The sequence below is a fragment of the Patiria miniata genome, unplaced genomic scaffold (genome assembly GCF_015706575.1).
Source record: "Patiria miniata isolate m_02_andy unplaced genomic scaffold, ASM1570657v1 HiC_scaffold_20, whole genome shotgun sequence".
NCBI lineage: Eukaryota > Metazoa > Echinodermata > Asteroidea > Valvatida > Asterinidae > Patiria > Patiria miniata.
In genome coordinates, this window is record NW_024037059.1 from 31,600,501 (window position 1) to 31,618,047 (window position 17,547).

The window sequence follows — 17,547 nt, forward strand, 5'->3', positions numbered from 1 at the left end:
TGCCGAGCAGACCTATATTTATGCGAGTACAAAGGGTCTGTTTACATAAAAGACAAGGTTAGGACTTTTATCAAAAACAATGTGTCACGAATATGCATCTCCCCAGTGGCACACTGTGTACTGCACATCTCTTAATACAAAGCTCTCTTTTACACGTCGAATAATAACGTCTATTATGTACATTACAGATGAATCGTTTGGGCAGAGGTTGCCGCCTCTGTACATCTATTTGAAGAGGGTTCTTGACAAGTATCCTGAAGGTGGACAAATACTGAAGGTAACTTCCGTGGCTCTTCATGGTTTTTGATATGTTCCCGTACAAAATCTGAACTTGAATTTATACAATACTAATTACAGTATTTCTTTCACATTGCATGTGTATTATTATACGGTTCCAGTTTCTGTTGTCAATATAACCGGTTTTATTAAGAACACAAACTGATTTACCCGATCATAGATCGGGCAGGGCGTAGTGTTGGGGATGAAAATGTGGGGAGTTAAATGTAAATGGGGGATATAGTTGGGGAGACATGCAGTTATAGAAAAGCATTTTCTGTGGTGTGATCTGAGGCAATTTCTGACCACTAAAACCAATCTGAGCAAAAGATCATCTTTTAAACATCATTTTCTAGCTTGGGGTAATTGAATCAGCTACACGGTATTCTGAGCAGTAGAATCATTATTGTAGGCTACAATTTTTATTCGGGGAAGAAAAAGTGGGGGGGGGGGACCAAACAATGTCCCCCGCTTTAAAATGGGGGGGGGGGTTCCCCTGTCCCCCGTCGATTTACGCACATGATAATTATGTACCATTGCAACTGTCTGTAAATGTTCCCGTTGGTCTGTTAAATTGGCATTTTGTGAGGCAGTCGCATTTGGAAAACGCAGTGAAAAAGGTTACCGTAGTACACAGGCGAAGGCTGATTGTACAGTTTTGACAATAGGCCTAAATCATAATGCAATGAAACGTGAAGGTGTCATTTGAAATGGAAATGTTGAGTGTTACCATAAAATTACAAACGGTCTGAATCATGGAGGAAGGTCATAATTAAGTTTCAGTATTGGACTCTTCAACAAACGTAAACTTGAACTTCTTACAATTTGCGAGACCGTCTGCGAGGAAAAAGTCGATTTTACCTTTATTGAAGTTGGTTCAACCATCTATATAAGAACAAGTTTTACTCGGCCTCCGAGAAATGTTTGCTCCTGAAAGGATCCGAGACCACGGTCTCCCGCGACACCAAAATGGCTCCACGTCCGTGGAAAAATGTGGGTGTCTTCCGCCGGGTCGGACACTTTTTCGTCGATTTTTTATGAATGCATCGATCCTTCGTTGACCCCAAACGGCCCCCGAAATTATAACACGACACTGAATTATACGTGGCGGCCAGCGAACTCACAACGCTCAGCCTTGGTGGTGGAAGCATGAAGCTGTAAACACATTATGGAAGCAGCAGCACTCTATCACGCGACGTCACATGCTTGCGCTTCAAATAGCGAGCACCGTAGACCCAACCTCGTTTCCAGGGTGTGGAGCAGGCTGCAGTACGCGTTGCCATCGACGGTTTTACGCATAGCTCGGAAGTACTACGCAGTGTAAACTTTCGATTGGTCAGACCGCGCAAGGCATACTAATGTGTGGTCCTTCTGAGTATTCGTTGCACTCGGCGCAGGGGCGGCAAGCGAAGCATATGAAAGAGTAGGGACACTTGATGGCCACGCACCATGGAGAAAAAATATTTTGCCAAGGTCACCCCATGCTACCGTTTGGTGAACTCTTTTGCAAAACAGCCAAGTAGAACACGTAAACACAACCCCTACGTCGAAGCCGCTGACCTCGCACAGTCTAGACACGCAGAAAAAGCCAGCACAGGGGGCGGATAGGCAGTCAACGTGAAAGCGCACACGACGGCAAATTCCTGCGCAAAACGCAGTCACGAAAAATCGAAGAAAACGGATCGCCGGTCGGTACGGGAAAATCAGGACGACCCGAAGTGTCCGACCCGGCGGAAGACACCCTCCGCATTTTTCCACGGACGTGGAGCGATTTTGGCGCCGCGGGAGCCCGCGGTCTCGGATCCTTTCATGAGCAAACATCGTCTGGGAGGCCGAGTTAAACTCTCTCTTATATATATAGATAAATCATTTAACATGATTTGTTACATTAATTTAATCTACAAGGGTTTGGAAATTACTGAGTCTATCCTACATGTACAGCGTCCTTAATAATAAGCCCTCTTATTCCCCGACAATTGAATTACTCTATCAAGTATTGAGAGCCGGTCCAGACGATCGATTTAGTGAGAGAAAATAATCAAATATTAGACCGAAAGAGTTGGAAAAAATTAGAGTGGAAAAAAATTGATCGATTCAATTGATTACGTTTGACTTGAAACGTCTCGTCCCTTACTCTGCAGTAAGATAAATGCACAATAATGACATAGATGTCTCTGCTTCGTTGTCGTTGATGGCATCACCACTAATATTGTCAAAATGATTGATTTCAGGAGCTTGTTCAGAATGCAGACGATGCGCAGGCGAGTAAGGTGGTGTTCCTCTATGACAAGACGGAGCATCCACGCCAGAGACTTTGGTCAGACACGTTGGCTGAATTCCAAGGCCCAGCTCTGTTTGCCTACAATGATGCGTCCTTCACCAAGGAAGACTGGAAGAACATCCAACACCCTGAACAGAGCGGAAAGCGGAAAGACCCAACGAAGGTTGGACGGTTTGGACTTGGCTTCATCTCTGTTTTCCATCTCACAGGTGAATATATTAATAACAACAGTAATAATAACAGTAATTACCCTGGATTGGACATTTAGGAGACATCCCCATAGACTTGTGCACACAATTTTTCCAACTTAAATGTGCCCTAACCCAATATTCCCTTGTCTTTTTGCACGAATTTCGGTATGTTTACTAATTAGACCACGAGCAACAAATATAACCTAAGTGCGACAAAAAAATTGTGCCTCTAAAGGGGCTGTGACATTAGGGAGACATGAAAATGTCTCCCTAATGACCGATGTCTCCCACCGTTCGAAGAAATTACGATACCGTTTCTCCTCGATGGCACATTTAGTCGTATACGGATTAGTCTTGAGATAAAGTGCCACTCCATTCAAACAATTACTGGCTGAGGCAGATGGCCATGAAGTCTTTCCTGCCGTACTACACATATATATGATTTAATTTGGGTGGAGAGAGAGTGCACGAAGGTGTGGTTTTGCATAATATCTGGGGTCATGCCCAAGAAATATCAGGAGATTGCACTCACTGAACCCAAAAAATACATTCTGGAAACACAATGTGAAATTGTTATCTTTAAAAGAGATGTACGATTCTGAAAAGAATGACTGGTGTTCTTTTTCTTCACAGAAAGAGATCATGTATCACAGCATGTATCTAAAAAACTCTCTGACGTTTACACTTCAACATGCAAGTCTCCAATTGCATTCCTTTGACCCCCTTGTCATCTTACTCCAGAGATTTTGTACCTAAAGCTTGTTTCATATGTTTTTTTTAAGTGTTAATTACCAGAGTGCCTGTGGACTTATCTTTCAGATATGCCTTGCATCCTGAGCGGGGATCAAATCGGATACCTGGATCCGCTGGAAGAGAACTTCACCTTGGACCCCCATACCAACACAAGGTATGTGGGAGAACGCGGTAAGAGCTGGAAATTGTCCCCTGCTCTGTTAAGTGAGTTTCCTGATCAGTTTTCTCCTTTCCTGACTGAGCTGTTTTCGTGCAGTGAAGATAACTTTCAGAAAGGTTCGTTCAAGGGTACCATCTTTCGATTCCCACTGCGGAAAAGGCAATCGAATTGAGTGGATCATTGTTCCACGATGAACATCGCGTCATGGAGCTCTTTGAGTCTTTCCAGAATGATGCAGAGCTCTCTCTGCACTTTCTGAAGAATATTGAGTCCATTGCTGCATATGAAACGCGTCATAGTGAGGAACAACCGATACTCATCTCCAAGGTACAGATCAGCCAGGAATACCGCCCAGAAGTGCGTACAAACATGAAAGACTTCTTGAGTAGGGTTCCAGAGCGACAAGATTTTCATACTATTAGTTCTCTGCAAATAGAGAGCCAACTTGGACCACAGGCAGAACTGAGTATCAGCAGATTCATGCTCATAAACGCCTTAAAGAATAACAACACATCAACTGACCTGAACGCCCTTGTCAATGATGAAGAGTTGAATTTTCTGCCGTGGATGGGGATGTCTTTCCGAATCAGCTCTACCTTAGAGCAAAGCACGAATGAGCAAAAAGGTCGTGTGTTTTGCTTTCTCCCCTTGCCAGACAGTGAGACGACTGGCTTACCTGTACACGTCCATGGCTATTTTGGTCTCGGTGATAACCGCCGGAGCATCAAGTGGCCAGATCAGGAGTCCCAGCATGACAAGAAAGCACACTGGAACCACCTTCTTGTGACAGAAGTACTCCCTGAGGTCTATGCCCGGCTGATTTTAGCTGCGATAGATGCAAGTCGAAACCAGCCCCAAACATTGCTGCCAAGAGATGTATACAAAGGGTGGCCTTGCATTGAAAATGTCAACAGTCAATGGTCAGATGGCATCAAAACGTTCTTACGATTGATAAAGGATGAGGCCATTTTCTACACGGATCAACGCACCTGGGCTAAGTCAGATGATGTCTACATCAACACCAGAAATGATGATTTGATTTCAAAGGTGCTGGTCAAGAAGGAGTGCGCAGTGGCAAAGCTGCCAAATCACGTCCTTGAATCACTAGATTGGGCAGGCGTGCCTTACAAGAGTGTAACACCACAAATAGTAAGAAGCTGCATCCGTGGAGATCCACTGTGGTTCCTCAGGTGTGAAGAAAAGCTTGAGCTTCTCGAGTACGTCATAAGTGACGGCATTTTTGATCTGAATGACCTACACTTACTCCCCTTAGCCAATGGGAAGTTAACGTCATTTAGTAAGAAAATGCCTACAGTATTCATTGACAACACGGACAACCCAATCACGCTTATTCCATATGGAGAAGGGAGGTTTGCGGCGAAAGACATACCTGATGTATTGAAAGATTCCAAGGCTGAGGCATGCACTCAACTGAAGATACTTTGCATCACAGACGTTGCACCGTTGTTGCTAGAGATGCTTCCGAACACATGGAGTAACTTATCAGCAAGTGGAATTCTGCCATGGAGTCCAGGCATCAACCAACAGCCGTCTGTTGAGTGGCTGTCAATCATGTGGCAGTGGTTGACCAAAAACCACATGCAGATGCATCTCAGTGCATTCAAGAATATGCCACTGATTCCCATGCCAACCAATCGAATGGCAAGACTAAAAGAAAATGGTTTGATATTTCAGCGAACGGCTAAAGAGCCAGGCGGTTTATCAGAAGATGTCTGTTCATTCCTTGAGACTGTTGGTATAGTTGTCATTCGGCATACACTCCCTGATTATGTCACACGTCATCCACATCTAAACGGCTTCATAAGAGCTCCAACCCCCGAAGGTTTGATGGCTGTCCTGGAGACAATCAATCGCAGTCACGGTACCCAACACATATGCACTGGTGTGAAAAACATGTCCTCAAATCCAAGGATGAGCTTCGAGGTTTGTTAGCCCAGCCTCATTGGAAGGTATTGCCACACCAACAAGATATACTGAGACAGTTACCACTGTTTGTGGCTAGTTCTGGCCACTACATTTCAGCCGATAGTGGTATAGCTGTTGTTCCAGTCGACATGTTTGGTATACCGGTTGATGTCTTGAAAGATGGTGCGAAGTACATACTCAAAAGAGATATCAGCGACAATTTTGCATTGTCATTACAGGTTCCTGTGCTTTCTGTTTTTGAACTGCTATCCGAAAACATCCTACCCGCTGTGGCTGCTCAATTTTATAATCACAATGAGGCACTGAAGATCATTACGTGGGTACTCGAGAGGGCAGAATTTGATGATCTTATCAGAGAGGTACAGTTTATACCCAGAGCCACTTCCACCCAACAACTGTCGTGTCCCAGTAATTTGTTCGAACCCACCAATATACTTCAGGTGCTGTTCAACAATCAGGACGTGTTTCCCACAGGTGACTATGCCGAAGGTAAACTACTGAAGTTCTTGAAGCGGGTCGGTTTGAAAAACCAGACTGATATTACAGCAACGGATTTGTTAGACGTTGCAGACCAGTTGTCTGAAACTCAAGCTACGGGGCAGGCAGATGTAGAGAGAGGACAGGTTCTGTTAGACCACATCAATGAACACCCGCAAGTCTTACACGACAGCGTCACAAGTGGGAGGACCAAGGAGCCATTGCTCAAAGTTCTTGGAAACAAATATTGGGTTCCATGCGAAGCTTCGCCGCCTGCAGATCTAGACTACCCCGTGGCTGCTGGTTGGATGGGAAAATCCAAACGTCTTTACTCACCGAAGGCCGTTGGTTTGAAAGAGTCAGCCCTGTTTTATGGCTCTGTTCTCCCTCTTGTCAACTTATCTAGCATCAGAGAAGAAGTGCAACGCGCATTCGGTTGGAGAGAGAATCCAGATCCTAACAATCTGCAACATGTTGAATTTGTTGTGCATCACTTGAAGAACATTGCCAATACATCCCAGTCTGCTCAAGAGTCATACATAGTTTCCAAATCAGCTTCTGTGATTTATCAATTCCTGAGCAAAGGTTCAAACTCAGACGTTGCTTCCATTTTCAAAACACACATGAATCGGTCACAACCTTGGGTTTGGCACGGCTCGGGATTTACAACACCAGATAAAATAGCACTGAGTGTTGGTAATCTTGGCGTCAGTTTGGTACCCTACCTTCACATCGTACCGAAGGACATGCAGAAATACAGCGTTTTCTTGTCTAACATGGGTGTCAATCAAACATTTCAAGAAAAGGAACTAAGTACAGTTCTCCTCAGTGTGCAGCAAAAGCATCAATCTGAGACGGTACCTTCAGAAGAGGACTATCAGACAGACGTAAATCTCGTCAGCAACATCTTGAGGTACATCGTTGACCAGAACTTTAAAACTCAGTCCACCAAGATCCTGGTACCATGCAGAACACTAAGAACAGACGGTGAGAGACGTCTGAAAATGGTACCAGCTGTTGAATGCCTGTATGTAGACGAAGAGAGACTGGCACATCAGCTGTATGATGAGGACACCAAGGAAGAATTTGATAAGCCGATTATCCATGAGTCAATATCAAACGATTTAGCTCGACGCTTGGGATTGCTTCCTCTTAGCCACTTCCTTGCACCAGTAGATGAAATAGAATTTGAAATGGCTGGACCCCACGAGACAACAGTCAATGCTATCAAGCGAAATCTGGACATGTATAAAAACAATGTAGACATATTCAAAGAGTTGATACAGAATGCTGACGACGCAGGAGCAACGGAGGTCAAATTCCTCCTTGACTGGCGCAGGAATGAGCAAACTGCTTATAACCTACTGAGTGACAGCATGAAAGAGTGTCATGGGCCGGCTCTGTGGGCTTACAACGATGCCTGCTTCTCCAAAGACGATATCAAAAACATCTGTAGCATAGCTGCTCAGAGTAAGAAGCACCAGCTGGACAAAGTGGGAAGGTTTGGTTTGGGGTTCACATCAGTTTATCACCTTACAGACATCCCCAGTGTTGTCAGTGGACCCTATGTCCTTATCTGTGATCCTAGAACAATCTATCTTGGATCACGTGTCAAGGCAGGACAGCCAGGCATCAAGCTGGATTTGACAAATGAACGTCATCGTAGGACTCTGAAGAGTTACCCTAACCAGTTTCAACCCTACAATGGCATCTTTGGTTGTAACCTTCTGGCATCGACCACACATTATAAACACACACTGTTCCGACTACCACTACGTACAGTGTTTGGAGCCGACAGTCAGCGACCCAATCAACTATCAGACTTCCTCTGTGACTCTAGGGACAGGCTTCAAGACTTAATAAAATCCCTACTAAAGTCGGCAGAAACTCTTCTCCTATTCACTCAGAACATTGTCCATGTCAGTCTTCATGAACTTTCTGGAAATGATAGTGTAATGGAGGATGTCATGTCTGTCACAGTATCCAGACTTCAGCAAATGCCCCGATCCATATCACATGCTGCAGACAAAGTAGATGACATCAGGACTGAACGCAGTCTCCTGAAGGCTACAACGGAATGTATTGGAAACCCTACTTTGCCAGTTCCCGAAACAACCATGATCCTAAAGATCACCCAGAAGATACATGGAGCACTTGAAAGCATCGAAACTGCAGAGATGAACAAAGACTTGTACTACATCACCAGTTCCTGCATGTCAAGAGGAAAGATATCAGAATTAGCCAATACCCCCGAAGGTCTAAAAGGTGCAGTTCTGCCCTGTGGTGGAATTGCTGCCCAACTAGTTACTACTGATGGAGGCTGCTTCAAGCTCAAACCTGTAAAGGGAAATGCATTCAGCTATCTACCTCTAAATGTCTTGACGGACTTACCCTTTCATGTCAACGGTAGTTTCTTACTGCAGCCAAATCGTCGACAACTGTGGGGCAAATCCTCGTCAGGAACGGAGGAATTCGAAGTTCGTTGGAATTGCTGCTTCATAGAGTCAGTATTGTGCAAAGCACTACTGAACCTGCTTCAAGATCTTCAGGGGCTGCAAGAAAAGGGTATTGTGGATGCCCGCAATTTTCAGAGTCTTTGGCCAAAAAGGATGGTATGCGACAGTAACTTCCACCCCTTGGTGGATGCTTTCTACCAAAGAATTGGGATGGAAACCAATGCCCCAGCAGTGATTTTTGCTGATGGTCATTGGCTGACAGTGCATGGTTGTTTCTTCACTGACTGGGAGGATTGTGACCCCGGAAGCTTGAGATGTAGTATTAAAGCCCTACTAGCGACGAATCAGGACCCGAAGAGTTGGGTGGAACTAGAACCCGATGTGATCAAAAGCATAGAAGCAGCAGGTGCGAACAGATGCTTTGATGACAACACCTATAATGTCAATCGATTCCTGAGAGAGATTTTCTTTCCGGCATTCGAAGATTCTCAACACATTGAGCCAAACCATCACAAGGAAATAATTCTACATGTGCTGGATCTTCGTCTTGGTGGAAGGAAAGTAACAGCTTATGATAAAGAGTTGCGGACAACAAAATGTATACCCGCTTCCCCGACTGGCAACGAACTAAAGCGTCCTGACCAGCTGGTCAACCCTCGTACATCCATCGGATCGTTGTACAGCGAGGACAACTGTCGGTTTCCAAACGGTAGTGAATTCCGCAAAGAGGAACGCTTGCTATCCCTGTCACATCTTGGAATGGCCACGGATGACTTGTCTTGGGAAGACATTTGTGAAAGAGCCGAATCAATGCTGAAGGATGGTCGGCATGAAGAGAGGAGTGCAAAACTTCTAAAGCTAATCAACAAGAAGCTTAGAAAGGGGGACCAGCCCACCTCAGAGCAGAAACGGCGAATCCAACAGGCAAATTTCCTTCCTGTCCTGAAAATACCCGATGGTTACCCAGCCATATGGTACACTTGTGAAGATGAGTTTATGTCTGCCGCTCGATTGTACGCGAGTTGTCATAAGGATTTGTTGGGTTCTGTTCAGCCATTGTTAGACGAGGACAGACTTGCATTCGAAACGATTGGTCCTCAGATCAAGAACTTCCTTGATATTCACAAGAAAGAAGTCGCAGTCAATGATGTCGTACAGCAACTTGCTGAAGTCATCAAGGAAGCATCTGGAGTCATGCATCAAACATCTTCTTTGTTATCTAGTATATATACCTTTCTCCAGAGGGAAGTTTGCGAAAGCCATTTCTTCCATGTATCGGTAAAAGAGAAACACCGTTCTGCGTTTGACAAACTACGTGAATTGGGATTTGTTTTGTGTGAAGGAGCATTCCGAGAGTGCAAACAGCTAGCCTTTGAGTACAGCGGCCCAAGTGGACCGTATCTGTTCCGAGTCCCTCCTGAACTAATCCCAATTAAGAACCTGCTGAAGCTTTGTGGGATAAGGGACAAGTTTGAGGTGAACGACTTTCTTCAAACGCTACAGAAATTGAAGACAAAATATGAAGACACTCCACTTCCCAATGCCGATCTTAAAACTGCTAAGGCGATGATATCCGAAATTGTTTCCAAGTCGGCAGCCAACCCTGAACGAACAAGACATAGCTTGAAAGATGCCAACATATATGTTCCTGACAACTGCAGCGTCTTGCGTACACCCTCGGAATTAGCGTTCAATGACGTCGACTGGGAAGGAAATTGGGGAAACAATGTCTACACGCATCCAGATATGTCCTACAATGATGCAAAGGTTTTTGGCATCATCACACAGAGAGAGAAGCAGCTTGAGACATGTTCTTCTTCCAGTGGCTTCGAAATGGATTTTGGGCAACACGAAGAGCTGACGGACCGTCTGAGTGGTATTCTAAGGTCCTATCCTGATGTCTCTGACGTATTCAAAGAGCTCCTTCAAAATGCTGATGATGCTGGTGCAACTGAGATACATTTTGTACACGATCCCCGCAGCCATCCATTTCAAAAAATCATATCAGACTCCTGGGCTGATGTACAAAAACTCCCATCTTTGTGCATCTATAATGACAAGCCTTTTACTGAAGCAGACATCAGGGGAATTCAGAAGGTTGGAGTTGGCGGAAAGAGAGATGACATTGCAACAACTGGAAAGTTCGGCATCGGTTTCAATGCCGTTTACCATCTGACCGATTGCCCAAGTTTCATGAGCAACAGCGACACCCTGTGTGTGTTTGATCCCCTATTGAAGTATGTCCAAGGGACTCGAAAAACGTCCCCTGGTAAAAGGTATTCGACTACAGAGAAATTCAGAGAGTTGTACCCGGACATGCTGAGTGGATATCTAGAGGACATAGACGAATGCTGTGGACAGAAAGGCACAATGTTTCGTTTGCCACTTCGAGCTCAGGCGTCCGTCATTTCAGAAAAAGTTTACAGCTCCTCCGATATGCCTAATTTGCTGGATGATTTCCAGAAGGTGTCCCAGGACGCCCTTCTCTTTCTGAATAACATCAACAAAATCACAATTTCTCGAATCGAAGAGCAGACGAATAAACTGCTGCAGCTGTACCGCATCAATGCCAAATTGGCAGATGGAGGCCATCAGAGCCGCATGAAACTTGTAGAACACCTGAAGCTGTTCAACGAGCGCCCGTGCCAAGAAATCGCGCCCATGTCATGTGTGTACAGCCTCGAGACAGAGGACTCCAATGACAATTTGAAGTCTTGGTTGATTTCACAGATGCTTGGTTTTAAAGGTCTTGACGTTGATAGCCAGGTGTTGTCGAATGCTGCAGATTTAAAGAAGCCCCTCCCAAGAGGAGGTGTTGCAGCGCTGATGAAGGACAGTAGACAAAAAGACACATGTGACCGGAAATATACAGCCTACTGCTTCCTGCCATTACCTATTTACACAGAGTTGCCCGTACATGTGAACGGAACGTTTGAGTTAGATGCTGCACGAAAGAATCTCAAGAAGGGTTGCACATATACTCGAGTCTGTGAAAGATCTGAAGACGGCCTAATCCACCAGTGGAACAAGCTACTGGTGGAGAACGTCATTGCCCCAGCATATGCTGAATTAATAATGCATGCAGGCAGAAGAATGCTAGGGAAATCAAAAGCCAAAAAGTCTCACAAAGATCAGCTCAAACTATATGACAACATCTTCCCTAAACATCTGGAGACATTGCATGGGGAGTGGCGCCTGTTAGCTGAGGCAACCCTCCGCTATATCGGCCACAATAATTTGGAGGTTCTGCCGGTGGTAAAACCCACATCCAGCAACATCAGCTGGCACCACCCGAACAGTGATTCGAGTCTGGCATTTTTCGATGACTTTGATGAGAAAGACGATTCCGGTGTCGATGTTACAACATCCAAACCACAAAGCAGCGCTGCTCTGTTGCGCCCATTTCTGCTCAAAGTTGGTTTCCACCTCTTGGCTAGCTCTCCTAAACTGTGTCGGGCATTTCAAGCTTGTGATGTCAAAGCAGAATTCGTATCTGCACGAGCTGTTGTGCATCACCTTTCATCCGAGTCTGTAATTACCCCAGAATTGCCGGCTCCACTGACAAAAACCGCATTCAGAGATATGAAAACTTTCAAAGCGGTGTTTGAGTATTGTCTTGACGGTCTAACAAAGCCCATGGAACTGCATGGTCTGCCACTTCAACTTGCCAATGATGAGACTCTTGGTCAGTTTACTAAAGAAGATGGGTTGTATGTTACATTGCATTGGAGGGTACTGCCGTCCTTGGGTATTATGTTTTTGCACAAGGATCTTGTGAAATTGTGCACTTCTTGGTTTGAGAAGAACGAAATTACAGAAGATGCATTCAACAGAGGCGTATTTAAGAAGTTTACCATCGCTGAGCTTGGCAGGTACTTGGGAGAGCAGCTTCCAGAGGATTGGCGAGGACGTGATCAGCACGTAGAGTGGCAGCCCAAAAAGGAAGGTCATCCATCAGAGTCATGGCTGAGAGACTTGTGGAAATTCATCTGCAGTGAAACTTCTGAAGAAAACTCACAATTTTCCTTGCAAGCTATCGAGAACTGGCCGATTTTTCCGACAACGGCTGGGAATTTGGTGCCGCCCACTAAATCCAAAACGGTCTTGGCCCTACACTCCTTAGGTGGCATTGGATTCGGGCTAAAGGTGGCTGAAGTACTCCGTAAACTAAGGCTACCGGAAATTGCATGGAAGAAAATGTGCGTATCTACATGTAACACAGCAGACCCACCAACTGATCTAACACCGATACTGCATGCATACTTAGCCTTACCAAAGTCATATGGAGACGTTATCGGCGTAATCCAATATATGACAGCCACCTCTGCCCCGTTTGGTAAACTTGACCCAAAAGATTGTGACACCTTGCTACATTACTTCCAGGAGGGATGCGTCGATAAGACGCTGACACTACAGAACATCCAGATAATCAGAAGCCTTCCCATTTTCAAGCTTCTTGGCGAGCCCAAGACCACAGATATTCAACGCCCTCTGCACTATCACACTGCAGAGGGATACCACGTGCTTAGAGAGGAAGCGAACGTCTGGATGGATAACATGAAGTGTGTTTTCCTTGAAGCAAACCCTACCTTGTCTTTAATCCACAAGGAACTCGGGATATCACCTATCACACATGCTGAGGTCTACATGAAGTACATTCTGCCAAGTTTCCATCTACTTACACAAAAGGCTAGAATCAAGCACATTGAGAACATCCAGGACGAAGTTGTTCTTCGGGCCACAAGGGAAGACGGAGAAGTCCTACTTAATCGTCTTACCCATGTCGAATTCATTTATGACCAGTTGAACACCCTGCGACCTGCCTCTTATTTCTATGACCCAGAAAATCCGGTCTTTAATGCAATGGTTGACCCAGGGATGTTGCTGCCTGAACAGCCAGAACTTATGAGACCTCAAATGAGAAAGTTTCTCGCTAGGATAGGTCTACACACAGATGTGACCTCGCAAGACTTCATCCAATTTGCGCGACAGGTAGAAAGGAGAGCCAATCTCCCTACAGATAAAAAACAGCTGAAAGTTCTTTGCGACAACTCAAAACTTCTGAAGAATGAACTTGATTCTAATGACAGCCTACATGATCAGAGTACACTGTTGATTGTTGCCACAATCAAGTTCATTCCGTCCACTCCCATTAAACCGGAACTTTTGAATGTCTGTCGTGCATACTCTTCATCTGGCATTCAGACCCCGGACAGTGTACCATTCATTGCATACTGTGGATCAGTGCCATCGAAGTATACAGAATTGGTCTGGTCAGCTTCAAGTGTGTTACCCTATTGGGCTCTACCAGTTGCTGGAAACCAAATTATTGGGAACCGGCAAAAGAGACTGACGGTTCACGAATGCCTTGGAATCGTGACGGATGAAAGTGCAGTCATGGAAAAGATATTGACACACACCAAGCTGGTCTGCAGAAGCATGGAGAAAATGAATGCGATCTACAAGAAAGACAAACTTTCTAAGAAAGCGAGGGAGACTGTGAAAGGTGTAATGAATAAGATCCTTCAGTACCTGAAAGACAGTATTACCAAACACAGGGAAAACATTAAGCGCTGTTTGCTAAACACTCCCATATGCCCTGTAGAGAACAGTACTGTTTTTGTGAAGGCAGATCAGCTGGTATTCAACTTTTGTGACATGAAGGACGGTGCTCTTAAACCCTATTTGTACAAAACACCACGGGAATTGATGTGTTTTGAAGACATCTTCAAACTGCTTGGAGCCCAAGAGAAGTGTTCCTTTGACCAACTTGCTGGAGTTTTGGCAGCCCTAGAGAACGATTGTGAGAAAGAGACAAACAAGTTGAATCCGAATCAACAAAAAACTGCCAAATGTGCTGTGAAGGGCATTTTAGAATTACTCTACGACAAGAAAGAGAGATGTCAAATTTCAGTCTCCAAGCTTTATCTACCTACGCTAGAATATAGCCTGAGGGAGGCACCTCAACTGTATTATGCAGATCCAGACCAAATGCAGCAATTAGACACGGCTTCCTCTGGCGGTAGGGCGTTCATCCTTCCTCTACGAGAGTGTGGATTCAGATGCAAAAATGAAATAGCTCTATTCAGCTTCCTCCCAAGCAGACTCCGTCCTAAATTCCTAAAGGATGAATTGCAGGAGAAGCCGTGTGACACCAACGAAGACTGCAGGGAGGGACAAGAGTGTCGATACTTGACACACATCAAGCGGATGTTGACCTCTGAAGAGATGACGGAAGTGTTGCTGAGACTTTATCAACACCAACTGAAGGAAACGGAAATACCCGAGGAGGATGTAAAACGCATTGAAACCTTGCAACATTTCAACGAACTTTCCTGCCAGGTAAGACTAGTGCTTGGGTTCTACGACAACAACGGCAGAAAAGTAACAAACAAACCGTTTCCACGAAAAGCATTCTTGGACAAAAACACGAATACATTTTATCTGGGACACGTGTGGCCTTTGGACAAGCACACAAGTCAAATATTTCGGGAAGTCGCAGAATGTTGCAATGGCCTGCTTGGTGGTTTGTTGAACAATGCACACGTAGCTATCCTGCAGAGTGCATTGGACAGCCAAAATCCCTTTGAGATGAACGATGTTTTGTCATCAAACAATATTCCTTACTATACTGAAGAATTAATGGGATTCCAGACTCAGAGACATAGACCAGGAACAATCATACCCCGTGATGTACGTACTCTACTTAACGATGACCCATTCAACCGTTTCGAAGAGGGTGAGATCGTTGGTTACAGAAGAACCATAGGTGAGTTGCCTCCAAAAGATGCAGTTGCTACGCGGAGTAAAGGAAGGCGGGCATCATCGCATGCTTTATCAACAGACGAAGCAACTGAGGTTATATATGCCGTAATTGTTGGTCAGGTCGGCACGGATGATGAGGATAGTATCTTGTCGAGGCAGTATAAAATCGATGTTGGTCTAAAAGAGCATGTCATCGTGAGTGTGACAACGCTTTTCAAATTTCTGAGTCAAAAGGACGAGGATGACGAAGGGTTGTCAGATAGTACCCTTCCGGCAGACCCTCAAAATGACATAGAACAGATTCAGAGGGAGGTAAGAGAAGCCATGGCATTAACAAAAGAAGAGCAGAAGATGGTTATCCACCGTCTATATCGGAAGTGGCATCCCGATATGAACCCAGGCCAGGAGGAGCGTACAAACAAGGCTTTTCAGTTCCTAATACAGGAGATAAACCGCTGTGATGCGACAGACCAGTACAGACAGAACTACTCTTGTTGGGAGTCGGAGGTTAGTAGAGACAGGGAGGAAGCCAGCAGATATCAACAGATGCATAACCAAAGTCGAAGGTGGAGACGGAACAAGGCAAGGTGCAGCAATGTCCCACCCTCCTTTTCGAAAGAGACTCCAGACCCACGCAGTGCACGACTGTGGTTCCGGCAGGCCAGGGAACACTTTAACGCTGCTGAGAAGACGAGTCGACTCGGACCATCCCAAGTACAGTGGACTGCCTTCCAGGTCCACCAAGCAGCCGAAGTGGCTCTAAAGGCAGCTCAGTACAACCTCACCGGACGCCCCGATACTCACAGTAACAGTCTGACCGGTTTGGCAAGCATAGTCTGCGGCCACCGTTATGTGACCTCAACTGAGTTGATAAACATCGCGAGTGATTTAGAACGTCATGAGTGTCTTTACGACAAGCCGCGCTACCCAGTGAGTTGGAGCTCACAAACTAGTGGACAGGCATATCAAGGCTTCAGTGTAGAGGATGCCATGAGACTCTGCAAATCCCTACTCAGTCTTGTCCAGGACATAATAGGAATCAAGGAGTTTTAAGCGTCGACTATACAGCATATTACACCACAGGATGAACGAGTTTGAAGTGGTGGAGTCCGCTATGTGCATTGACATAAGTTGTTGACAGACACTGAAATTCAAATTGTTAAAATTCGGTGTAAACTAATAGTTTTAAGTTCGAAATGATCATTATATCAAAAAGTGAAAAGTTGCTCATGCATTACTTGTAAACTGGCGTGCAAGCCAGATAATGTTTCTGTATGTTAACCGACTTGATCCTCTCGAGAGAGCTTTGAAGTAAAAACAATCACCGAGCATTTACTCGTTTTGATTATTACCAGAGCAGGTCGGTTGCCTTAAGAGCGTTCCATAGTTTCGTAACTTGACAGTTTCTGAGGTTAAATATACAAATAATGAATGTTGGTGAGTGCAGAAGTAAGAATGATTTCATGCGGTGACATATTCACGAGGTGGCCAAGTGGAATGGAACATTCCATCTGTCATAGAATGAAATTATACCGTTGCACGAATGTGAAACTTTCACTTTTTGTTTTATAAAACACCTGAATAAATCCTTCTCAAATGATTGGTTGATTTGTATACATCAACGTTCTACTTTTCAGATGCCAATAACTGGTGGTATCACTTTTTTAAATCGCCAATAATAAAAAAAAATTCAACTTTCTACCGCTTATATTACGTGTAATGTATGTAAAGTGTACAACTTGGCATGTATGTTGAACCTTTGCTGAAAGGACTTTTAGTATATTTGCTGATCGAACTTTTCTGGTAACTCTTTGTGTATTTTTCGTGTTTAAACGTCAGCATGCTTCGTGTTGTTAGTGTTGACCGTTATAATTGTAATGAATTTCTTGACTTTTTATTGATAGGCCTACTTAACTTTTGTTCCTTAGTAGAGTAGTCAAAGACTTGTTATTTCTGTAATTGGCCAAAATATTTAAACATTGTATTTTTTTACCACGATTTTCTCCTCATAAGCAGTGGAGTTGGTACAAAAAAATGACAAAACCGCTACTTTACCATGTCATTTTGTTTTTGGACACTTCCACCTTAGATACAGCAGTTGCAGAGATTATCACAAAAGTAATCCATTTCAGTTAGAGCCTGTATTTTAGGTCTTGTTCTGTTTTATTTAAATGTGAAGACTGTCACTAAACAAGTTCACTCTGTCAACATTCTCGCTGTAAAAAAAGTTACAATACAAAG

The 17,547-nt window shown here is 44.5% G+C and overlaps 1 pseudogene; it reads left to right on the top strand.

Moving 5' to 3' along the window:
• Window positions 1-16,867, top strand: part of LOC119728662 — a 35,106-nt pseudogene extending 18,239 nt beyond the window's left edge.
• Window positions 16,868-17,547: the final 680 nt, after the last annotated feature.